This window comes from Excalfactoria chinensis, chromosome 5 (assembly GCF_039878825.1).
Source record: "Excalfactoria chinensis isolate bCotChi1 chromosome 5, bCotChi1.hap2, whole genome shotgun sequence".
Lineage (NCBI taxonomy): Eukaryota > Metazoa > Chordata > Aves > Galliformes > Phasianidae > Excalfactoria > Excalfactoria chinensis.
The window spans coordinates 56,451,320-56,460,059 of NC_092829.1; positions in this window are offsets into that span (position 1 = coordinate 56,451,320).

The following is an 8,740-nucleotide window of genomic DNA, read 5'->3' on the forward strand; positions in this document are numbered from 1 at the left end:
TCTCAATTGTTTTAACGTCAGAGGGAGTGCTGCTGGCCCCCTGCACACACTGCACTAGCGTCAGCTTCTCCCGAGACTATCTGCTGTTTCAGCTTGAGCAACGCGGGATGCGCACCTACGCTTGGGACGGGCGGGCACTGCGCTGCTCTCCCGAATACCAAACACATCTCAAGCACGTCCTTGGTTCCACGGCTCACCACCGGGGGCTGCGGAGGCGGCCCCTGGCCACTGCGGACGGCAGCAAGAACTCACCTGCACGAGTTCTTCCATGAACCACGAAAGCAAAGGAGACCGGGGCTAGAAAAGCCAGCTTTTCGCAGGGATGTGCATCGCGTCTTTCAGGCGAAAAGAAGAAATTCTTTCACCTTACAACAGAGCTTCAAAGCGTTTTTACAACAAAGATCATGCAGGTGCTTAAAACATACTTAAGCATGAGTACCTGCCTTCTCTTTCCAGGCGTAAAGCTATACACATATAGAGCTATTTTTACGCACATGCACTTTCATGCGTTGCTTTATGCCCCTTCTCTTCACCTTGCCTCTTATGTTTCCCTGTACCAGTGCGTGCGGCACTGGGAGCACACAGATTGCAGTTGTGCTGGAAGGGGGGGGGGGGTCGGGAAGGGGAGCTGAACGGGACCGCCGGCTAGGCGATGCTGCCTTTGGCCAAGCCTTCTTGTCTCTAAGGGCACGGAGCAAACTCAAAGCGACAAGGTATCAGCTCCAAACTTCTTCTAAAACCAAAGGGTTGACTTTTGACTTTCTGTTGGCTTTTTTGTTTGGTTGTTTTGTTTTGTTTTCAGATGATGTGATGCAGTTAATTCCCTTTCGCCATCAGCACTGCAACAGGAGATCGATGTTCCACTCCCTTTAGGAGCCCATGGCCCCCTCATTCGGTTTCTCACCACCTCCCCCGCTCGTTGAGGACGTCGGGAGGCTCTCACCGAGCTCCGCAGCAAAGGTTCGGAGGCAAACCCGCAGAGCAACACAGCTCAGCCCTCTCCAAAAAGGGGAGGACCCCCCCAACCCTTACGGAAAAGTCGATATCCCGCCGAGAGCCCCGTTCAGCCCCACCCCGGGCTGCAGCTCCCAGCCCTGCGCTGAGCCCTGCTCCGGCTGCAGCCGCTGCTCCGACATCTGCCTCCTCCCCCCACCCTGCCCACTGCGAAGTTTGCCTTCGTTGGACGGCAGCAGCCGCAGTGCCGAGCTGCTCCCGTGTCTGCGCACCCGCTCGTTGGCACCGATCCGTGGGCAGTTAACCCGTCCCCGTCCCCAAATCTTGCGGAGATGTTTCCCCTTTGGGCAACACGGCAATGCTGATGCGTTTGCGTGCATTAAATATATACGCATATATTTAGCAGCAGTGGTCGTAACCGTTGTAATGATTTACCTATAGTGATGCGTAATGCAAAGCCGAAATAGCATTGCATTCCCGCAGCTGTGAGCAATCAAAGTCAGAACAAAACACTTTTCAGGAGGTGAAACATCTCCGATTTCCTCTTTTTTCTAACCAGATGTAGATTATTTTTATAGTCTTAATCCAGATGAACACAGTCTTCCATGCAAAACCCTTCCCCTGGACCCTTCCTTAAACCAAAGCACCTTATCAGGCTGCAATATTTCCACTTTCTCAGTTAATTATGTCCAAATAATGAAGAGCCTGTAAAAAAAATCTTTAAGGCGATAATTACCTGTTAATTCTCTCCCGTGATATGCCTCAGGCTCATTATTGGCTCTACTATAGGCTTTTTGATGCGCTCCTCTCCATTCGCTTTAACCCGGCTAACTCACGGGATGGCCCTTGGGTTTTCAGCACGTTGCCAAAGTTGTGCATCCTCATTGCGACAAGGAGCCAGTTTCCAGAGAGATTTCGCTCATTCAGCTGAGATCTCTGTAAATAATCGAAGTGAAGAGAAAGGGGGATCAGGTGGGGGGGGGGGGGGATGGGGGAAGGGGAGGTGGGTAACAGAAGCATCTGGAGGAAATTTCTGCACCACTGGCCAGGCATTGATGCTCCTAACAGCTATTTAACCCATACATGCATGTTTCTTCATTCGTCCAGACACTTCCCCCCCTAACCACGGGTCATCATCTCAATCCAGGGCATAATTGACACAGGTTTGAGTCCACCAAATCTCTTATGAAAATAAAATAAAGATACATAAATAAAAACTAAAACAAAGAAAATCACAGGAAGAAGAAGAAAAAGAAGATGACAACGTATTTAATGGAAACCAACAAGCAGACACTATTTGAAGCTCTGAATATATTCCCCCAGTTTACCCAAGTGCAAGCAAGTCAAGAACAGTTTCTGTAGTGCCACAATGGCCTCCAGACCTTAGCCTGGTCACTGTACTCATCACTCCCAGCCAGGAAAAAATGACCTGCCCTTGCATCACAAACAAGATAAAAACACCTCTGTTGGATCTAATGGTGCTTAACACTGGGATCAGGAGTTTCTGTTAATTGCACAAATGCATATTAAGTAGGGTTAGTGCAGAGAATAGACAAAATAAAGCCTCCTTAACATCATGCTGGCTCTGAGCAGGGAAAACAGTAATTAAAAACATAACCAGCCCAGAAAGGAATGCACCATAGAGCTATCCAAGTGCTTTTAGATGTCACCAACCAGGTTATTTTATCTTAGCTTTGACATAAATCTGGGATGGACAAGAGAGTCAGCTATCTGACAAGCAATAACTTACCCAGCTGTGCTATCTCAGTCTCTTGATATTATGTGTCAAACTCACAGTTGAATTCCTCATCAGAAATTTGGGAAGAAAAAAATATAAGAGACAGTCCCTAAAAAAAGAGAAGGTTGATTTTCTACTCAGGTGCCCCAGGAGGATGCCACAAACATCCCACAGATGTTTGGCTGCAGGTTAAATCTAGTTTTCCTTCATTTTGATTGTAGAATAAATATTAGGGGCAGTTATTCAGGTAGTGCTACTCTATTAAAGATGTAGCACCAACTCCCTGCCCAGAACTCCTGAAACAGATCTACAGGAATATATTTGTGGTAAGACTTCACCTAATCACATCCCACTTAGTAGGCTGCCTCTGTAAAGCCCGACAGAGCCCCAGTCTGGGTCCAAGCCTTGGATGAAAGACAGGTATGCCAGCACTGTGGCAGCTGGGAACTACCCCACAGCTGAGAAACAGAAGACAGGGATATATTACATAGCCACTTTTCAGCTTCATTACACTGTCAGATGGCTCAAAGGGGCTGGCATCGCAGCAGAGAATCTGGCTTATAGCTTATACACATGCGGCTGTTACTCACAGGCTTCTCAGCTGTTAGTCAAAGCTACATAAACCCGTCACATCTGCAGTTCACTAAGAGCAGACTCATGTTCTCTAATGGCACAGTCCTTTTTCCTGGTCATGCTGATCTAGACTTGAATCGCAACATACCTTCAGTTCTGAAGAGATGACTCCAACAATATTAGCAGCAAAAAAATTTACTATTCATTCCCTAAGACAATCTGTTCACTAAATGTGGATGATTACATTTAAAACAAAGACATGTAGGTGCTTTCAAATAACTGCAAAAGCAAGCCAGCTTCTACCAGTCTGTTCTACTTAAGAAAAATCAGGTTTAACCATTCTCTCGAGTACAAACCTCAGAGTAAATAGGATGATGTTGCTGTCCTAAGGAATGAGATTCACTGTTTAAACAACCACTTTGTTTATTCCTATGGTTCATCTGAAATTCTGGACAGCTTCAACACTGAGCTCCAAATGCACCGAATGCCTTGGTCATATAGGAAATTCAAAGTGATCCACTGTCTAGAAGGATGGAAAACTGAAGCCAGATTTGTGCATTCAATCTATTGTTGTCTTTATACCACGCTGCAAAGAACTTAAAACACAGCTAAATACCATTTCTTCTCTTCTCCAACTAAAGAAGCAGACAAAATAGGAACAGTATATGCAGCAGATGGATAGAACCAGAGAAAAACGTAAGGGTAACATGAATTCAGAGTTGAGCTCTACCACAGGCTTCAATCTGAGTGAACATGGGCAGTACACTCCACTCTCCCTCCTGTTCTTTCTTGCAAAAAACCATTTATGTAAGTAACTTTTAAAGGTATTAGTCATCTCAGCTCTAGGCAAATGCGTGACTATAAGCTATTGTAATGCTGGCAGCCAGGATAAGGTTTCACAAGTTTAACGAAGCAAGTCCAATCCTCCCCACTTGCTCCAAAGAAAATCTTCTTTCATGCATTAACAGAAATCAGTATAAAACCCGCTTACGAACCAGTTCTTATTACATACTCTCACGTGGCTAGAAATATCAATGCTGCAAGGCAACTGACTGCCTTGAGGACATCGTGCAATGGTAAATCCACACCATGATTTCCAAATTGCAACACAGTGCTAGAAAACCTTTCTCAAAACTTCAGCTAATGTTGGCATTAAACACCTCCATTCCAAACAGGTAATTCAATTATTTCTTGCCCTTTGCACAGAAAATCAGCTGACTTGACTTTATAGGCATTCTCCCTTCACTGTACCATTTTACACTGACATCAGAGATGAACACCCGATCCAAAAATAGGTGGACATCATTAGGAAGCAATCAGAATCAATACAGTCAGATTCCTCAGAGCTGCAGAGGGGGAAAAAAAAGAAAACATCTGGTATTCCAACAGCCAATTCTGTACAGATCCCAAGATTAAGTTATGAGTCATCTTGAGTTGCAAAAGCACAAGACAGAAAAAACCTTGAAGTTTCTCCAAGGTAACAGTTGACTAAATTGACCTGTTACATGCACTTGCTATCAGCTCAGCAATGTTCTTCAGCTGAAGGACAGAATTCCCACTTACTCAGGCTTGGCTGGTAGACCATTGCCATGCACTTCTGCAACTGAAGGGGACACTGTCTAAAATACCTGATATTTCCCATGTCAGAGTATGCATGACAGTGTACTGCATCTGTGGCATCAGTGGTAAGATTGCAGACACGAATCAGCAAAAGGTAAAGAAGTTGCCCTGTAAATCTTTGCTTGTGGTTTGTTTCCCTCCCCCCATGGGTGTTTTTGCTATGTTTTGTGTCCGTTTCTCCATTTTTCATTCTTTCCTTCAAAGCAGCATTTTGTTCTAACCAGCAGCAGTGGAAAATAACTCCAAACTCTAGTTTTTATTGTGTGTGTTTGGCTTTCTTTTTTCCCCAAAAGAAAGAACTTACCATTTTTAGAACCTCACAGAAGAGCTAACAGATGTTATTTTGTTTCCCTTTTTCCGTTTGTTTCCTTGATGTAACCCTAATTAAAAAAGAAAAAGCAGTGATATCGTGCTTGGTTTCATACCTCTGTGTATATCATAGAATCATAGAATTACTCAGGTTGGAAAAGACCACAAAGATCATCAAGTCTAACCTCAGCCTAACCATAGTACCCTAACTCTAACAACCCTCTGCTATATCATATCTCTGAGCACCACATCCAGACAGCTCTTAAACACAAACAGGGATGGCAATTCAGTCACCTGGGGAGCCTATTCCAGTGTTTAACTACCTTTTCTGTAAAGAAGTGTTTCCTAACATCCAACCTAAACTTACCTTGGCACAACTCGAGGCCATTTCCCCTTGCCCTGTCACCAGTGAGAAGAGACCAGCCCTGCTCTCACTGTAAGTGCCTTTCAGATACTGGAAGAGAGCAATATGTATTTCCCAGTTCAAATGCCCACGAAAGAAAACCAAAATCACATTATTTGTGAAAGACAGGAATAGATACTAATACTAAACTCTTCACAGTCATCCAGCCACTCAGTCCCAAGCCTATAGCTCTGCATGGGGTTATTGCATCTAAAGTGCAGGACGCGGCACTTGGCGTTGTGTAGTTTCTAAGCAAGCTACCACACTAAATTCTGCTTTGCTGGTGACTGTGTATATTAAGAACATATGTTCAATATCAGCATCTAAGCATATCTAGACATCCTTACTACATAAGTGGAACTTCTTGGATGATAGGCTTCAATTATAGTGGTTCATTAAGTGATACTATGAAGACTTTTTCCCCCCACTCCTCCCCTCTCAATATACTGCTTCAGATTATTTTCTCTGCTAGTTTTATACTAACCCCAACTGTTATCTTCAAGTACACCTAAAAAAATCAGAGGATAACCTACAATTCACAAACCTGCATCTCCTGCATTGTGGTAATAACCTCTTTTACGATCAAAACCACATTCCCATCCCACCGCTTTATCGCAGCTGGGCAAACTAGTAGAAACTGTGCACTTACTCACGTGATATACTTGAGATTTTTTGACAGTGGAAACTGATGCTTTTTTGTCAAGGCATGCTAGTTCTAACACCTCAGCATAGGTGTAGGATTTGGCCAGGTGAGGAGATACAAGGGGGCTGCTGACTCTATTGATGCCACGATTACCATCACCAAATATAAAGCAGCCACAGCACCACTCAAGTTTGGGCATTACCCTGTAGCGAGCTATTTGGTCCAAGACCAGAGACAGTTCATGCTTGTACAGATGTATGCAATATATCCACTTGGACAAACCAATTACTTCAGTATCATTGTTCTTGTCTCTGCTGTGTCAGAGGAAATTTTTCAGAGTAATAGTTGTTACTTTATAATTGAAACAAAATAAACAGAAACTTGTTGGATCTAGAGCGAGGCTCCCATCTCTTCCCACCCAATCTGCTCATCCTCAAGAAACACATCATTACTCAGCTCTGAGCAATGACATTTAGACAGACAAAATTGATTTTGATGTCTGGAGACTCGAGCCCAGAGAATTCCACAGAACTTGACCAGACATTTCTTCCTCCAGCTTCCTGCTGGGATTGACAACTATTAGTGATTTCACTTCAGGTAAAGAAATGTTTGGTCTGTAGCAGACAGAGGAAAATTCCAAGTATCACTTAGCCCTGATGCTGAGGAAAGACAAAGAACCTCAGAAGAAAGTGAAGGAACATACAAGCCCACGCTTCAATGCAGTTCTGATGGAGAGAGAAATGAAGTCTGGGAGCATATGTCAGACACAGAGGAAAACAAAAGCCAGGCCAACATACAGGATGGAAACAATTGTGCTGTGCAAGAAGGAGTAGCAAAAAGATTTGCAGGATACAACTATCAGCAGCCCAAAGTGTCAGCTAGTGGTCAGCAGCGTTCGATCAGGGCATCCAGGATCTCCTCATCTGATTTTTAACTTAGCAAAGTAATAAAGAACTGTTGCAAACCTCAGACCTTGTGACAAGAGGCGACAGGGCATGACACATGGCAAGAAAGTGTCATATACCTGCTTGGTATTTTTACCAAACATTGAATTTAGAGAGCTTCTATGTGGAATCATGAAAATATTAACACCTATGGCAACTTTTACATCCCTTTGGTACAGATCTAAGAAAATATTCCGACTCTTGCTTTATCATATAACTTAATATCAGCAAGTCTGATCCTATACCTCTGGACTAAGCTTCGTTGTGTGCTCCGCACAGGCTACATGTGGCAGCCTGCCATCATCTCGTGTATAACCATAAGTTCTAGACTGCACAACTGCCTGTGAATCTCACACTTCCACTCTGAAGATGCCTTTGAATGTTTCTGCAGTGCATTAGATGCCTCATATTCACCTCAGGCACCGTGTCTCAGCTTGATGCTCAGATCACAACTAAACTTCAGGTACTGAAATTGATGTGCCCCTATAAATTCAGATACATTATTATAGCTTTCTCACACTTGTCTATATCATAGTTGCAGAGCAATAGATTCTACTAGAGAACATTTCATAAGTTCAAATTTCTACATGCTGAGAAACCCCTGAACAGCCTGAAGTTCTGCTGTAATATTAGGCAAGCATAAATAATCCTGAAAGGTAAGATGCTTAGACCCAGCAGTAGAATTTGACTCCATTTTTAATAGAAAGATGCCCCCAATCTCCTACATTCCCCACGCCCCATTTTCCCTCAAAATACAGCAACCTGGGCTTGCTTACTTGCTCCCAGGAACAGAAACAGTTCACATCCTACAGAGGATTTTCCTAATCCAGAATTCAGTAACCAAGCCAGGTTAACAAGGGAATTCCCTCCACTATGTTTTCAAACAGATTGGTTAAACATTGTCTAATGCAGAATAAATGCCAATAAATCAAACTGTGTGACTATGGAATACTGCCTCTTCTTCCTCAAATAAAGCAAAGCTGCACGTACCAAGCAGAGTTAGTGCAGGTGTGGAAGATCATTTAAAAATATGTGCCTGTCCTTTCCCAAGAGATCTGTAAGCTCCAGTGCTTTAAAAATATCTCTGGCAATGACCAAATCTGCTGAAAAACACATTGATCAGCAATGGCTTACTAAAAACAAGGCTTTCAGTACTGGTAATCTATTAGCTGGGCATATTGACTAATGGGAACAACTTCCATTTTGTTTGCAGGGCCATAACAAGATGTATAAACATGTGGAGTTACTGGAAACATCCAAGCACAGAGCGGTCTCAGAGGAGCAATGGCAGAACTCAAGAAAAACAGATTGTGGCAGGCATAATAAAGAGAAACATATTATTCAAACCTCATTAAACTCTTTGATAAAAGCTTACTGAATGCCTTTTCCCAACTCTACAGACTACTATGACAATTTCCTGCTGGTAACGAATTCAAGAGGCACAGGGAAACAATGAGATGGTCATAATAGTTCAATCATTGCTTACTTTCCCTACTAACAGAAGCAGAGATTTCATATGGCAAAGAAAGAATCTGACTGTAAGATGGTCTTCCAAG